The sequence below is a fragment of the Pseudonaja textilis genome, chromosome 3, assembly GCF_049901715.1.
Source record: "Pseudonaja textilis isolate UNSWEBS1 chromosome 3, rPseTex1.2, whole genome shotgun sequence".
In the NCBI taxonomy this organism is placed as follows: Eukaryota; Metazoa; Chordata; class Lepidosauria; order Squamata; family Elapidae; genus Pseudonaja; species Pseudonaja textilis.
This window is the reverse complement of record NC_141992.1, coordinates 31,361,169-31,379,162: the sequence shown is the minus strand read 5'-3', so window position 1 is coordinate 31,379,162 and position 17,994 is coordinate 31,361,169. Positions and strand designations below refer to the sequence as shown.

The 17,994-nt window shown below is 38.9% G+C and overlaps 1 protein-coding gene across 9 annotated transcripts in view; it reads left to right on the top strand.

Moving 5' to 3' along the window:
• The window catches only part of RALY (RALY heterogeneous nuclear ribonucleoprotein), a 258,358-nt gene that overhangs the window by 183,622 nt on the left and 56,742 nt on the right, over positions 1 to 17,994 (top strand). The gene's annotated exons all lie outside the window — the stretch shown is intronic.

The window sequence follows — 17,994 nt, the reverse complement described above, 5'->3', positions numbered from 1 at the left end:
ACACACTCACCGAGGAAATTTAGAATACTAGCACTAACTTATGAATAAACATGGGTGGGATTGCACAGTAAATTGCTTACTTACTTTCCCCATAATAAAGCTTTGGCAGTTTTTCAATTGTGTCAACTCTTTCTTTCTAATCTCCTGCTCTGCTGATGATGGTTACTTAATCAACAGTCTAAAATCATGTACCACCTCAGTATCCAAAACAAACAAATGAAGAATTTTATCATCTGCTCAGCTGTAAACTCTGCAAACACCAGGAGCAGAATGACTGCTGTCCTGACAGTAACTGGGGATTAAGCTGATACCTTGTAAAAGAACAGTTGAGGAAATGATTTTTTTTCCTCTCATAAATTGTCAAAAAGAAAAACACCACCTAGCTCTATGGGAGTGATTAGTCTGAGTGGTGAATTTGCATCTCATTTGTACCAAGAGAGGAGACACTCTGTGTTGTCTTAGATCATTATTTTTCAAACTTGGCAATGTGTGGACTTCAACTCCCAGAATTCCCCAGCCAGCATGCTGACTGTGGATTCTGGGAGTTGAACTGCACACATCTTAGAGTTGCCTTGTTTGAAAAAACCTGTCTTAAACTGACACACATCCTCCTACAGAAACAGGTAAGATAGTTGGTACAGTATTTGAGGGAAGAAGACCAACCTCTTAGTATTTTGCAATCTTAGAATCAGATAAAGCATTCTACCTTTAGTCTTGCTGGATTCCATCCTTCTTCTTGTTATTATTGCTAGTGACAATGAGGCTGACTATGGCATAGATATCTTTAACCTTTGCCCCTGCTGAAGTCCCAGAGGGGATTTTCTTTCAACCTCCCTGTATGCTACAAATAAGGACTCTTTGTTTCTAGACCATTTTGTTACACTTAGGTTTATATTCATAGATTCATAGATTTTTAAATATGAACCAGTGGTGGATTTAAATTCTTTTACTACTGGTTCTGTGAGCATGGCTTGGTGGGCATGGTAGGGGAAGCATACTGTAAAATCTCCAGTCAGAGGTGGTATTTGCCAGTCCTCCATACTACTTAAAATTTCCGCTACCAGTTCTTTAGAACTGATCCGAACCTGCTGAATACCACCTCTGAGATGAACTATGAAGCTATGACAGTTTAAATTATAAATTATATATGAGGTTGGTTTTCAAGATGTTGTAAAGATTATTTCATCTTGCTTCATTTTAGTGAGGAAATTTCATTGTAGTCAGTCCTGAAGAAAGAAATCTGACACTGAATTTTGCTTTCTATATCTTGGCCAGGGTTTCTATTACAATGCTTCATTTAATAACGATTTGCAGTCATGACAGTAATAAAAAACTAAATTTGTGACCAATCCTCAAATTGATGGCCTTCACTATATAGGTAATCCTCAGATTACAAATGCAACTGAGACCTGGCACTCCATCACTAAGGGACATAGTCATAAAGTGTGATTTCACGTGACTGTGTCACACTTAGCAACAACAATTCCGACAGTCCCCGTTGCCATTGTTAAACAAGGACTAAATATGAACTGAATATGAAATCTTCAAGGCAAAACATTTAGCCACCTAAGCTAATAAAGTAAAAAGTATTCTGGCAAAAAAAAACCCTCCCAATGTATCAAAAAGCAACTTACATTCCTTATGCTAACTAGATATGGTATCTAGTAATATTCTGTTAGAACTTGAAGAATCATAGCATGGGCATAGTTATTCAGATATGATTGTAAGATAATAAAAAGTGGAAATTTGTATCAAAAATTAAATAACTTTCTATATAGATATTCCAGTTTGAGGGAGTATGGTTTTATCTGTGCAATATATCCAGGAATATAAAATAGGCGAAGAAATATCTGCAACATTGCTGGTGGAAGACAAGGAATGAACTGGATTGAACATGGGTAGGAGCTGTTATTAAGACTTACCTCATGGTGTTTCAGGCAATGAGGCATAAGTGCCTCTCCTCACTAATTGCATCTGCAGATAATCAGCCAACGACCCTCTTTAAAGTGAGCCATCTCCTCCTGGGAAGGATACAGAAGTCTACATTAAGGGGTGCACTGAGGAATTTGCTGATTTTCTGGAAGAGAAAATCACTCAAATTCGTTCCCAGTTTGGTTGCTGGTCTGGTGGAGGATCTGTTGCCTGAGGAAGTGGGCAAGATCCTAGGGAGTATGAGTGCAAGCACCTGTGTTTCTGTTACTGGAAACCTGTGTTTTAGATACATGCCCCTCGTAGCTTGTAAAACTTCCCAGGAAGTGGCATATGGGTAGATACTAGTGAGGATTAATGCTTTCCTATGAGAGGGGGTGGTGCCCCCAGCATTTTAAGAAGGCTGTGGGCCCCCTCATTTTAAGAAACCATTTCTTGTCTCCATGCTATTGGATAATTTTTCTCCTGTTTCCAATCTTCCTTTTCTGGGGAAGGTTGTTGAGAAGATAATTGCACAATAGATCTAGAAATTCCTGGATGCCATGGGTTATCTAGACCAGGTTTCAGGCTTTGATACGGGGTGGAAAATGCATTGATGATCCTCTATGGTGATCTCTGGAAGCAGGATAGAGGTAATGTGTCTAGCCTCACTCTACTTGACTTCTTGGTGCCTTAGATATCATTGACCATGGTATCCCTCTAGAGAGATTTCAGAGGTTGGGAGTAGAGAGGTCTGTGTTGTCCTCGTTGATTTCCTTCCTCTGTGGTCTCTGTCAGTTGACGTTGATAGGAACCAAGAGGTCCACCCTAGATCCCTGTTTTGTGGGGTCCTACAAGGCTCAATACTTTATCCACTTCTGTTTAACATCTACATAAAGGTGATGGGTGAGATCATCCACCACTATGGGCTGAGATATCATCTATATCCTGAGGATACCCAGCAATATGTCACAGCCCATGGTGAATTATGCCATGGTGTGACTTAACTCTTGCAGTGCTTGGAGGCTCTTAAAGGCTGGATGGGAAGCAACAGTCTAAAACTGAACCCTGGCAAGATAGCAATAGCACTTAGACTTATATACCACTTCACAGTGCTTTACAGTCCTCTCTAAGCAGTTTACAGAGTCAGCATATTGCCCCCAACAATCTAGGTCCTCATTTTACCCATCTCAGAAGGATGGAAGGCTGAGTCAACCTTGAACCCGGTGAGATTCGAACAGCCAAATTGCAAGCAGCCAGCAGTCAGCAGAAGTAGCCTGCAGTACTGAATTCTAACCACTGCATCACCATGGCTCTGGTTTTACTGGTTCTGCATTTGGGATTCTTTGGACCATGGAGAATTGCCACATTTGGCCTTATATTGGGTGGCACTGCACCAGATAGACCCAGTGTGTAATCTGGCAGTTCTTCTGGAACTGGACGTCACTTCTGTTTGAGGAGCAGGTGGCAGTCATGGCCAGGAAGATTTTTGTGCAACTGAGGGTTGTTCACCAGTTATGCCCTTCCCTGCAACAATTCCTGCTCACACACTCTAGTCACCTCCCATCTGAACTATTGCAATGTGCTCTATGTGGGGCTGCCCTTGAAAAGTATCCAGAAGCTTTAATTTTTTCAAAATGGTTTTGGCCAGGCTAGAGGTACACATGTGTCATCTCTCTGCGGGAACTGCACTGACTGCTAATTTGCTTCTGGGTCCAATTCAAGGTGCTGGTTGTCACCTTCAAAGCCCTTATATGGCTTGCAACTTGATTACTTGAAGGACCGTCCTTTCCCAGTTACATCTACTTTACCCACCACAGCAGGGAATCCAAGAATGCTGCTCTCTGACCAACCTCCAGGACCAAAAGCCTTCTCTGTCATGGCTCCGTGCCTATGAATTTCATCCCTGTGGAAATAAGTTTGATACTCTTTCACAAGAGCCTGAAGACTTGAGAATGGCTTATTTGACAATTGTTACAAGTGGAATAAGGGAGTAGTTATTGACATAGTCACTGAGAGTGATTTTCTTAATTAGATAAATATAAACATATAGAGCTGTTTGATATGTTTTAAAAAGAAAAGCAATGTTATCTTTTGTTTGCTGCTCATAACATATGTGATTTTTTTTAGTAAATAATAAGAGTGGACTGGAACCTGAAATATGAACCATTCAAGCTATCAGAAGTGGACAGTTCAGTTGCTGTGTTGTCTGTTAATAGTTCAGCCTTTCTTTACAAGCCTTAAGATGGAAGTACTTTAGCAATTTTATTGTGTGAATGCTGTTTTGTGCTAAACCAACTATGTTATCTTTTGTTTCTTTAAAAAGAAAGGTGCTTTATGTCTGAAAGAATGATTTAAAGATTAAGTGCTGTGTCTTTAAGACCCCAACAAGCTATAAACTTTTAAACCTCCAAGAATATACATCAAAAACTCTGTCAGGCAATTACCAACCTTAAGCTAAAACAGAGAGATATAAAAGGATTTTGAAGTATAAAGCAATCATTCACAGCTGATTAAGGAAAAGCCCAAGGCACGTTAGCTTCATGGCTGAGTAAGACAGCTCCAATCATATATTCTAATAACTACAGTACAGATGGGTTGAGGGCAAACTCATGCATCAACACAGATTTCCTTGCCTCCCACTTCCATTATGTTGGAGAATGGGTTTCTTTAAATATATGTTTGAGGGGCTGCTGCTAAATACCATGCCACTGGGGAAGAGGGGAAAGCAGCAAGAGGAAGGTGATGAATCTCATAGGAGCAGATCAGATGTTGAATAGCAGACTTCCAGAAGTGCACATGAAGCAGTGATTTGAGGGACATCTGTTGTTGTCTATATGGGAGATCACAAGTAAGCCACAATTCAGCTTTTGGCTGAGATCTCCTGAGATATTTATGTCCTGCAAAGCTCAGTCCAACACTCAAGCTAGCAGAAGTTGGGCCAATGAACCATAATTCAAAAATGACCTGGCAATTTCTTTCATCTTAATTCTCCCTTTTAAAAAAACCAAAGTGTTATTTCAAATTCTATTTCACAGTTATCAATTTCTAAATTTTATTTAGGGGAGGCAGCAGACAAAGGCAAAATCCTCTCTCTTAACACCCCCACCCCCAAAAAAAATCAGTTACAACTTTGATCAATAAAATCTGAAACTCATTTTCAGTACTGTACTCCCTCTGCTGATAAAGAAAAGACTTCATGTTTTTCCTGTCCTTTTTTAAAAATAAAAGCAAACCAAAAAAGTGAAGGACTAGAACTGTAATTTATTTTCCTTTCTTTGGAGTGAGTTAAGTGACAACCTGGTTTCCTTAAGCCTTACAAAGTCTTAAAGTCTGGATTAGAATGCAGTATTGCAGGCTAACTCTGCCCACAGTCTGGAGTTCGATCCTGACAGGCTCAGAGTTGATTCAGCCTTCAATCCTTCCAAGATTGGTAAAATGAGTATCTAGATTGTTGGGGGCGGGGGGGAATGTTAGCACTGTAAACTGCTTAGAGGGGCTGTAAGGCACTATAAAGTGGTAAGTCTAAATGCTATTGCTATTGGCCCCCTTTATTCATGCCAGCAATGTTTGAACAGACCACTTCCAATACAGTCCAAATTTAGCAGCCACCTCCTCCCCCAATGGTGGAATTTTGTTTAACTTAAATAATGCAGCCAAGATCACCACCTGATCTGACATGGTATGCATACATACACACTTCAGGAATACTGATGAAGTGGACATCACCTTGTGAATCATCAATAGTGCCGCTCTAGGCTGTGGGTTGCCTATGAGATTTGACAAAAACAAACATTTTAAAATGGTACTTAAAAATTAGTTATTTTAGGATTTGTAACTTCGAGAGTTTCAGGATTATATTTTTTTTAAAAATCTCAGTTTTACTAGATTAATTCCATAATCTTTTTTCTATCTTTTTGTTGAAGTAATTTTCCATTCTCTCAATAGTTTTCTCCCCAAGCAACATATGTATCAGAACTAAATTCCTGGAAGAGTAATAGGCCTTTTCATTCCTTTCTATAATTCTACTTCTTGGAACATATTTATGTACTTCAGATCAGTGGTGGGATTCAAAAAAATTTGCTACCGGTTCTATGGGCGTGGCTTAGTGGGCATGGCAGGGGAAGGATATTGTAAAATCTCCAGTTGGAGGTTGTATTTGCTGGTTCTCCGAACTACTCAAAATTTCCACTACCGGTTCTGCAGAAATGGTCAGAACCTGCTGAATACCACCTCTGCTTCAGATCCACAAAGTTCTTCATTCATCTTCTGAGAGGGAAACAGATAGGGATGGGGTAATTATTCAAAAGAATTAGTTTGGTTATAGTGGTTAAGGCAGAAGGGTCAAATTCATGGTCCACAGATTGGATGTGTCATGCACTGGCCACACCCACACCCAGTTTATCAAAGGGGAGGAAAGTCACAATACGTCACATGACAATACCGTGATGACGTGAGTTTGACACCCCTGGATTAAGGCATCAAGCTAGAAACTGGAAGTCTGTAAACTGTGGTCTGGCCTTTAGGCATGAAGCCAGCTGGTTAACCTTAGACCAATCATTTTCTGTCAGTCCTAGGAAGGACGCAATGGCCACTTCTGAAAAACCTTGCCAAGAAAATAGCAGGGAAAACTCAGGCAGTCTCTGAGAATCAGACATGATTGACCAGAAGGGAAAAAATATTAAAAAGGCCATTTGATAATTTCTTTGTAAATTTCCCCAAGTTATTTTTAGAAAAATGGATCGAGCTAGTAATTTTTAATATAATATATTAATATGTGTGCTGATTTTTAATGCTGTGTCTGTCTCTATGGTATAAAAAAACAGGGTTCCTACATATTTTATATTGCTATACTTCATGTGTAACTCCTGTGTGGTGTAGGAATTTTGAGGTAAATTGTGGGCTGCATTCTCAATTTCATCAGAGCATTGGTGAGTCTTGTTCAACCTACAAACAGGCAGAAAAAAGCAGTTGCCTCAGGCAGCTGGGGTTTTTTGGTGATATGAAAAGGTAATAAATCATTACATTTTAAATTCATGATCATTTTAGTTTTATCATCAGGAAGGGCCAAGGGAAAATATTTTGTAAGTTTAACTGCCTTAGATGCTGACATAGCTTGATTAGTCTTGGGTACCATTCATTTGTATTATACAAAATGTCATCATTTGCTGCTCTGCCTCAGATAATAAAAGGCACAATGAAGGCTAATAGTTCTTTCTCAATGGCTAAGAAAAGAGAGGTATACAAGGTAAAATCAGCATTGCATATCATATCCTGTGATCTGAATAGTGTCTCCACTACTCCTAAATATATAAGGCATTAGGGACTTTCTGTGATAGGTTTGAGTTACTCTTTTATCATTTACATATACACTGTTTTCATTATCCAGATTTCAAACTGGAGAACATTGATATTTATAATAAGCTATGTGATAGATGCAAGGTAAAATCAAGTGTACATTGCTATTTGTATCAAAAGTTTTATAAATAAATATAAAACCCTTCCAAAATGTAGGCAATTTACAAAATTAAAAATAATATACATGTAATTCAAATTTTGACTGTTTACATGTTGCTCTCTGATTTCCTTCAAGTATGTCCTGATTATGATTCCTAGAACTCTAAGGCAATTAGCAAGCATGGGATTGAAGAAGTGCTGTAGTGCTTTTGTGCTTTAGTGAGTATGGTTTTCAAAAAAGAAGTTGATGCTTCTGTAATTTTAGATCTCATGGGCTAACTATAACATTAATTATAGTTTCTACAGAAGTATCATTTTTGTAGTGAGGCCTCCAGAGCATGAGATCAGGAAAGAATAGAGGGCTTCAGGGGCCCACTCAGAAATTTAATAAATGTACTCAACAAACAGGATGGAAGCAAATCTATGTGGTCAAGGGTATTTATGGGTGGGACACTGAATGTCTTTGGGGAAGAATCTTCACACACAAAAATGTTTTTACACAATTAGACAGAATTTGAGATTGCACTGAAACCTCATATATTTAGCAATGCACAGGAAAGTTCTCTCTGTACATTTTTGCACTCTAAATGCAAATACCAGAACTGCTGGGAGACTGCATAAGCATAAGCAAATTCTTGGAATTAGAGATTCTGTTACAGAACATACTTTTGGGGTTTCTTTTGGTCAATTAATTATCTGACTTTTTAGAAACTTGTGAAAATATTGAAGTAAGGTACGAGGTGGGGAAAATTCCCATTTGTGAACAACCATGATAAAAAGGAAATAACAGATGGCCATGTGTTGTATGTGCACTGATATAACCAGAGCCATCCACAAAAAGGGAAAAGCAGAACCTCTTGTCTTCTTCTCTGACAGTACATCATTAAGACTGCAGCCTCTGGGGACTCTAAGACACCTGGCTCTCAATTAAAGAGCTAATCTGTACTGCAAAACACTTAATGCTAGGAAGAAGAAAAAAGCTTATCAAATAAACCAGGTCTGGCCTTAGGCTATTAGAGCAGAAAACATCAATAATTTTACAGGATGCCAGCATGGTACTAAGCTACAAAAATGTCTCTCAAATCTTTCTAAACATTATGCAACAAGTTTCCCAAACTTGATAGCCTCTATTTTTGTTGGACTGCAGTGCTGGCTGGGAACTCTGAAACAAACAGAGTTTGAAAAACATTTGAAAAATGTCAGGTTGGATATTATTGAAAGCTGCAAAGACAGAAATCTGAATTATATCTCTTTCAGAGTACAGTTGGGATTTTAAAAAGAAAGATATGAACTTCATCTCTGTAGTGTGTTTAAATAAAGACTTCTAGGGCGATGTTCCTATTGGTTAACAGAAGCAACAATACGATTGGTTAGTAACGTTAGTACCTGATTGGCCGCCAATAGTGGCGGGAAGTTTAACTAAATGTCATTGGTTGCGAGCCATGGAGCAGCCGCTATAAAAAGGGCTGCTGCAGTTCGACTGCAGTTGAAGTTACTGTTATTATTAAAGAGCTGAATTCAACTCCGGTCTGCGAGTCTCTTTACTGGCGACAGAACAGTCTCCTTTAAAAACTCTCTGATAGGGCAATCTCATACATGACTTCTCAGAAGTCAGTTTAATAGTAAGGAGGTCTTTCATGTAGAAAATCTGTGTAGTCACTAGGAGTTGAAAATGACTTAATGGCACATAATCAAATGGGCCTATTTTTAAAGTATATTCATACAGTATTACATTAATCTCATCAAAAAATAATAGAAATTTTGTGTGATATGCCAGCTTATTTCATGCAGGAGCTTTTTAAATGGAAGAACATAAAAAAATAAATGAGGCCCTCTCCATTTCTCTTAAGTGATGATGTCTGGATTTCTTTTACTTTATGAAGTATTAAATATTTGTAACATTGAAACCTTTCTCTCTCACACACATACACACACAGAATGCTTCAGTCTTCAAAAAGTTCAGTGTACATTATAACTATAAAAATAAAACACAAACACACATCCTTCACATTCTATACAATTGAATTGAAAACCCCTGATTATTATTGCACTATACAGTAAAATTCAATATAGTTCAATATAGGGAATACAAGTTGTTTTTCAGCCCATTTGTCCTTGTTTTTATTATCCTGCACTGTCTGCCAGATGGTAATAACCCCAAAAAAGGGTGCCCAGGATGAGATGAATCTTTAAGAATGTTCCCAGCCAGCAATGCAGTCCAACAAAAATAGAGGCTACCAAGTTTGGGAAACAAATATCTGTAAAGGGGAAGGATGCAGATTTATATTTGAAAAATGCAGAAATGGTTGAAGTGTTCAGCAAGCTGAAGAGCTGGTTAATGCACGCTGAACTTACGCTATGGGTTTTATATAAGATTCTCTTTGCTTTAATTTGAAAAATGGAACCAGAGTTCTTCAATTTTGTCTTACTAACAGGTCTAGTAGTATGTGTGGGATGATGAAGAGAGAAAAAAAAGTTTTTTCCTTTTTGCTAGATCTCCCTGATAGAGTTTTGAACTAAATATGAGAATCAATTGGTATGCCTAGATGTCTTATTCATTTTAAACACAATTAGCTCTACAGAGAAATTGGCTAGTAATTTTCAATAAAAAAGATACTGAAAAGGACTTTTTGTACCTCTTTAACTTTCTTGAAAATTAGGCAAAAATGAAAATCCCAGCTTTTAGTCATTCAGAAATAGTGACTGCCAAATCCAAATACCCTAAGAAGGTATAATGGGCTGTGTTCCTGTCCCATTCAGAAACCAAATAGTTCATCCCAAAGGTGCTTTTTCAAGAGGCAACTGGACTTTCTTGTTTTTCTTTGAAGATTTTCTGCTCTCTGAAGAAACTTCTTGGATGAAAAGTGAAATGTCTTCAAAGAAAAAAACAGAAAGTCCAGTTGCCTCTTGAAAAAGCACCTTTGGGACAACCATGACCTGAATTACTGAGAATCTCCATAGCCAAATAGTCAATTGTATCTTACTCTGGCATGTTATGTGATTAGTTTCTGCAAACAGAAAATCATGCAAACATAGACAAATTAACTAAACTACTACACTTAAGTTAACCATAGATAATCATGTTTTGTCAGTAACCATATTCTTAAGCACTCTAAGAATCAGGAACAGTTGAAGTTTGAATCTAAAATGCAAAAATTACATCAGAGATAATTACATCAGCCCTTCTTAAAGAAGCTGTGTGTTTTTTCTAGACTTTTGTGATTGCTGTGCAAGCTCAGGAAAGCCTTTGAGTTAAGATCTACAATCAGATCTAAGCTGCAAAAGCTTGGAGGATATACATACTTCTGTCAGCTCAGGGTCTTAAACCTTTTCAGTTTTCTAGCCCTGCAAATGTTTCAAATTCTCAAACACAACCAGATGTACCCTTGTAATTGGCTGAGTCTTTAGGAGGAAAAAAAGGTGGGGTAGGCATTAAGATAGCGTAAATATAATGAGGTTCTCACATTTAAGTACAAGCTTTTGGGAAATATGAAAATTACAGTAGATTATTTTGGAAGGAAGTTAGTCTGGTTAGAGCGAATTGATCAAGCAATTTATATGGAGGTTGTCTTACTAGTTCTACTTGCAAATTTTTCTACTCTAGACTGTCTGATAGGTCTCATTAACTAGCCTTCAGAATGCTAGAAATGGGGGATATTTTTGTGCGGCAAACTGAACCAAAAACTAGCTAACCATGGTTTATCTTAGCCTGTTTAGCAAACCCAGATCATGCAGGTTCCTTGTTAATACCGGTAGCACTGGCAATAGAGCTTAGATTTATATACCATTTCATGGTAGCATGCGCACATGCACAGTAGGACTCTTCCGGGCATCCTCTCATGTGCCAGCAGAAATGGCTCTGCATGCCACTTCCAGCACGCGTGCCATAGGTTCACCATCATAGGTCTAAGGTTAAAGTGTTGGGGGGTTGGGGAAGAAACCATAGAGTCAGGTAGTGCATTCCAGGCATTAACAACTCTGTTGCTGAAGTCATATTTTCTGCAATCAAGTTTGGAGCAGTTTACCTTAAGTTTGTATCTATTGTGTGCTCGTGTATTGTTGTAGTTGAAGCTGAAGTAGTCATTGACAGGTAGGACATTGTAGCAGACATTTATCAGTATCATAGCTACAGTGATCTTCCTCGTTAAAGGAAAACAGAAGAGCCTCAGTTCACCAGGGTATTAGTGATACACATTCTGAAATGATATACAGTGATGACAAAAGAAATATAAATTGTGACATGATCTTTACTTTAAGAATGTAGAATTTCATAACACCTTACAATGGACTGATCTCTATATTCTGCTCTTCTACTGATACTAGCACCTTCTATAGTATAATATAAACAATTGTTCTTTGTTGTTCCCAAATATTGACTCTCTTCACTTTACAAACATATAGCAACCTATTTAGATAATCTACAGCCTTCTTTTCTACGGTCATCAGGAAGTTTCATCTTGCCTTGCTCTAATATGTACTCAATATACATATATAATGATATTATATGTGTTCTTGATTCAATGCATAGATTTATTAAAAATAATAAGCAGAGGTACAGTCCTAAAAATACCTTACAGATCACCAGCTCAAATCCCCCGGCAACTAAGACTAACCTGAGCACAACGAAGCCCCCACCTGAACAGAACACACCCCCAGCCAATCAGAACACAGCCAACCCCTCCAATCAATCAGAACACAGCCAAACCCCCAACCAATGAGAACACACCCCCACCCAATCAGAACACAGCCAAGCCCCCACCCAATCAAGTCACACCCCCACGAGCAGTTAAAAGGAAGAAGCAGCTGCAAGCTCACATTACTCCGAGAAGCACAAAGCCGAAGACACAAGCCTGAAGATGATGAATGAAACTTCATTGAAACATCGCCGAGATACTTCCAATTTTACACGGGAGAATACCCGAATAACCAAAGATCCACATATATATATATATAAATAAATAAATAAATATACACACACACATAAATATATATACACACACACACATATACACATGTTATGTCTCACCTATATTCATAGATGAGAAGACAAGGTTTCAAAATATTCAAGCAGAAACAAAACCGAAATCAAAAGGATTAAATTAGCACAGTTGTCCAGTCCTTGGCAGACTTTCCGGAACCTGTCAGGCTAATCAGAATTGTCCATAACTCACAAGGCCACTTCAAATGTATTCTTCTGACTCATCAAACACTTTGCTTCCAAGCAAAGCTTGAGAGTCAGCACGCCTCTTTAAATCACCTGGATAGGCGTGTCAGTCTCTCCAATCAATGTTTGTCCTGACGCCTCCCTTCAGATTGACGTTTCCTGGTTCTTCTAGTTCTGGCGTCAATCCACGATCTATCAGTTTCCTCGCTGGAAACTTCTGTCTCATTTTGTTGATCATTTGCTGGCCTGAACGAAGTCGAAGGTTCTGGGGAGGATTGTCTCTGCGACAATCTCTCATCCTCCTGGCTCACGTCTGTGTCCTCTGATAATTAAGACTCCACATTCACAGCAGGCTCCAACCTTCCATTGTCAGAGTCATCAGAGTCAAAACTCCCAGCAGGATCGATCCTTCCAGTCACAACATATACATATACACATATACACATATACACATACACACACACACACACACATACACACACACACACACACACACACACACACACACACACACACACACATATATATATATATATATATATATATATATATATATATATATATATATATATATATATGTTCTGAGGTTCTCGGGGTATTTGTATGTGGATCTTTGGTTATTCAGGTTTTCTCCCGTGTAAGATTGGAAGTATCTAGGCAACGTTTCGATGAAGTCTCTTTCATCATCTTCAGGCTTGTGTCTTCGGCTCTGTGCTTCTCAGAATAATGTGAGCTTGCAGCTGCTTCTTCCTTTTAACTGCTAGCGGGGGTGTAACTTGATTGGGTGGGGGCTTGGCTGTGTTCTGATTGGGTGGGGGTGTGTTCTCATTGGTTGGGGGTTTGGCTGTGTTCTGATTGGTTGGGGGTTGGCCATGTTCTGATTGGCTGGAGGTGTGTTCTGTTCAGGTGGGGGCTTGGTTGTGCTCAGGTTAGTTTTAGTTGCTGAGGGATTTGAGCTGGTAAGCTGTGATTCTGCTGTTTGGCTTCGCGTTCGTGGTCGTGCTGCATCTTCATGGTGGGTGTCAGTTCGGTTCATGTATGGCTCGTAGGTGTTTGAAGCGGGTAGTGATGAAGCTGCAGTGCGGCTTCTGGTCCATGGTCATGTCTCATCTTCTGTGTGGGTGTGTGTCTGCTTTCTACGTGGAAGTGTGGTGGTAGCATCTTGTGTGGCCCTCGTGGGTGTGGGTCTGGTGTCATTCTTCATGTTGGGTACTCATCTGTTCATGAGGGCGGGTTTCCAAATGGCTGGTAGGCAGGAGGTGTCATCTCGTTTATTCATGCTGTGTGGACATTTTTCTATCTCTATGGCTTCTCTGATTATTCTGTTGTTGAAGTGTTCGGTTTTGGTGATAGTTCTGGTATTTTTAAAGTCAATCTCATGTCCTGTGGCTTTGAGGTGTTGGACCAGGGAAGAGGTCGGTTCTTCTTTTTTGATTGAGTTCTTATGTACTTCAATGTGTGCACTTATTCTTCTGTTAGTTTGTCCGATGTATGTAGTGGGGCAGGCGGTGCAAGGGATTTCGTATACTCCTTGGTTTTCTAACTCGATTTTGTCTTTAGGGTTTCTTAGGATGGTGGATATTTTTTTGTTTGTGCAGAATGCTGCTTTAATGTTGTTTTTTTGTAGGATCTTGCTGATTTTGTCTGTAGTGGCTTTTTATATATGGGAGGAGGGCTTTGCCGTTCTCTTGTTCTCTGTCTTGGATTTTGGTTGGGGTTTCTTTTTGGATTAGGTGGGTAATCTTCTTTCTTTGGAATCCATTGGCTGTTAGTACGTTGCTGAGAGTGTGTAGTTCAGTTTTTAGGTGTTGTTCGTCGGCTAAGCATTTTGTTCTGGAGATGAGTGTCTCGGCCACGGAATTGATCTGTGCTCGGTGGTGGTGTGAGAGTGCATGTAGATAGCGGTTTGTATGTGTTTTCTTCTGGTAGATGGTGTGTCCTAGGAAACCATTAGATTTTTTGTATACCAAGACATCTAGGAAGGGAAGTTGATCGTTAGCTTCTGTTTCCATGGTGAATTGTATTTTGGGGTGTAGGCTGTTGAGGTGTGTGAGGAAGTTGTTCAGTTTTTCTTTCCCATGTGGCCAGATTATGAAGGTGTCATCTACGTATCTGAGCCAGAGTTTGGGTTTGTGATCATATTTTTCTAGAGCTTGTGTTTCAAAGTGTTCCATGTAGAGGTTTGCAATGACAGGTGAGAGGGGTGATCCCATGGGTGCTCCTTCTATTTGTTTGTATTTTTGTCCATTGTAGGTGAAGTATTTATTGGATAGGCAGTGGTTGGTCAGATCTAGGATGTGCTTGGGAGGGTTGTATTTGTTTGGGATAGCTGTCAAGGCTTCTTTTATTGGCACTTGGTGAAGAGGCATATGACATTGAAGCTCACTAGTAGGTCACTGGGTTGTAAGTTTTGTTTCTTTATGATCTCGATGAACTGGAATGAGTTTCTTACGTGTGAGTTGATGGATTCTGCATAGGGCTGTAGTTGTTTGGCAAGAAATTTGGCTAGGTTTTGTAGAGGTGAGCTTATGGAGCTGACTATTGGTCTAAGTGGGGTTCCTTCTTTGTGTATCTTGGGGCAGAGCTTAGGGCATCTGGAGTTGAAACCAGCCTGACCAAAACCAACCCTGATGATGCTAATAGAATCAGACTCGAAATCACCAACATCCTCTGCACTAGCAAACCACCCAAAAGCAACTTATCCAAAGAAGAACAAACTGCACCACGTAACCTGAAAGAAGACACCAGCATAATAATCCTACCAGCAGAATGTGACAGTGGTTATGAACACATCTGACTACCAAACCATGTTAACCAACCTACTCCAAGACCACATATACAAACCCCTAAAGACAGACCCCACCACCTACCTAGAAAAAACCACCAGATCCAAAATAAAAGCCTCCCCCATCAGCGAAGAAATCCAGCAAAGAATCATACCCAGAGAGAAATCATCCAGATGCCCTAAGCTTTATGGTCTCCCCAAGATACTCAGATACAACAGATTGCTCTGTTTCATCAGCAGTATGTTCTAGCTGCTTCATCTTCCATGGCTTCATCTTCAACTCCTTTTCCAAGTCTCAGGATCTTTTCCAATGACTCTTCCCTTTACACAATGTGTTCAAAATGCTTTTGGCAAAGTTGGTGACATTCTGTGCTATAGTTTGTTATTTCATCCTCTGTAAACTAATGAAAACTATATCTAGACTGCCAATTCAAATTACTTATAAGTTTATAAAATCCTAAATTTGAAATTTTGCAGAGATAATAGTACTTCCAGTGAGCAGTCTGGTCTTATTTCATCTAGTACTAAATGATTTTATTTTTCTGGTGGTCCAAATTATTCTTAACGTCAGGGCTCCAGCAACACAGTTCAAAGCATCAATTTCAGGTTTCCACTCTCACATTTCTATATACAACTGGGAAAATCACATACCTGACAGTATGTAACTTTGTTGTCAGTGTGATGTCTTTGAACTTTAATCTCCAACAAGAGAAAGACATATAGAGAATGACACCTCTCAATTTCAAGTATTATTCTCTTTGTTATGTCTTCATTTCCCATATGTTATTATGCTTTGTTGTTTCATATTAGTATGCATGAAAGCCTGCAAAAGACTGAAATCAGTCCTGGAAAAGGTATGAAATATTTTTGAAAGAAACAGACAAAAAAAATATCATGCAATAAATCTTAGTGATCTGACTCTCTTTCTATGCACCCTGGTTGATTTTCTGTGCCTGAAACTTGCATACGGTATTATGAAGGAAGCGTTTAACTGCTTCTAGGCTTCAAGCGATTTGTCTGAAAATCCCAACTCAGAGTCTTCTGATTATAGTGATGGAGTCATTCCAATTCAATTTATACTGAAAGGAAATAAACATGCAAGCAGAGGCCCAAGAGCACATGCAAAAGGTTTTTTCTTCTTCTTCTATATGTCTTTGTAGATCAGATAAAATGCTGCTGGGCAGCTTAACTGAAGGTGGTCTTGAATACTGACAGCAAACTGAGAATTTTAAAAATCACTTACGAGGTTTTATTTAAAAAATCAATCTTCCCTAACATCCAAGCCAAACAAAAATGTAGAAATAAAGAAATAATTGGAGGACTGATGTTTTGTAAAATCACATGGGATAGATACACCCTGAAGCATTTTGAATATTCAGCCAACATCTTTCCCACCTTTCCTTCTCGTGACAAAAAATCAGGCAGCAAGCAGAAGCTTTAATGACTTTAGGTCTATTTATTACCCTTTAGCTATCTGGTATGATAACTGCACCTGTTGAGCTTACTTGGGAATATTTTTGCAGTATTTCTGCAATGCAGGGCATCATGCGTTTCTAAGGCACATAACAACAATATCCTATGACATTGTTTTTTGTCAAAATAATGTTTTTACTGTCCTTAAAACTAACCTTCACCTAGTTAATGAACTCATCCAACAGAACCACAGTATAATTTGAAGCCTAGCAAAGAAGCTACATTGAAACATGTTTACTAAATTTATCCCAAAGAATATATCTTCATGGGGTATATGCCTGTATCTAAACTGTTCTGGTAAAAGCACTTTTTAAAATACTCTCTACCTGTAACAACGCCAGACAATGGTTACGTGAAAACACTTTTTTCTTCTGATTTTCTAGCAGGCCAATAGATAATTTCACTATCAGTGTTAATGGATTGTTCTGGAACTTTTTTAATAATGTATTGGGGGGGGGATTTTAAATTAATAGTCCACTATTTACAATGTGTTTCTTTTTTTCTTTCTCCCATTAAGATGTTTTTTTGGGGGGAGGGGGTTGAGTCTGTGCTAAGCAGGAATTTATACTAAGGTAAGTAAAATCTGTGTGGGTTACGCTAACTCTTCACATAACTTTTATTTTCTATGTTCCTATTTGCTGTTTTATATATGTCTGTTAAGTCACTGCCAACTTTCTTCCCATGTGGCTGCCAAATCTTTCTTAACTTGGCAATCTTGTTAAGCTCCTTGTGGGATCAAACTCTGTTGTCTTTCAACACAATCCCATTCCATTCCTACTCCCCTGTCTATAATGTGGAATCTTGGCTTTGCTTGGACATCACCATGTCTTTGATTCTAAGTTGCTGACTTTGTCTACCTCCCTCTTTTGCTGCAAACCAAGTCATACCACATTACCTTGCTGGACTGTGTGTAATGTCCATTTAGTACCAGAAATGGAAATAATTCTTATATTTCTGGAAAGCTTATAAATAAGACTGTAGCTGACAGCATTTGACATTCAGTCTCTGAATGTAGACATTTAGCATATATTTAACCCTCTGAAAGCTTTAAATGTTGGACTAAACTGAGGAAACCCAGGTTTAAAATCCACCCTGACTTGTAGAAACTCACTGGGTGAGTCTAAGCTACTCACTCACTCTCACCTCAATCCACCTTACAGGGTAGCTGTTGTGAGAAGTAAAATGGAGGAGAAAGGGCTATTTCTAC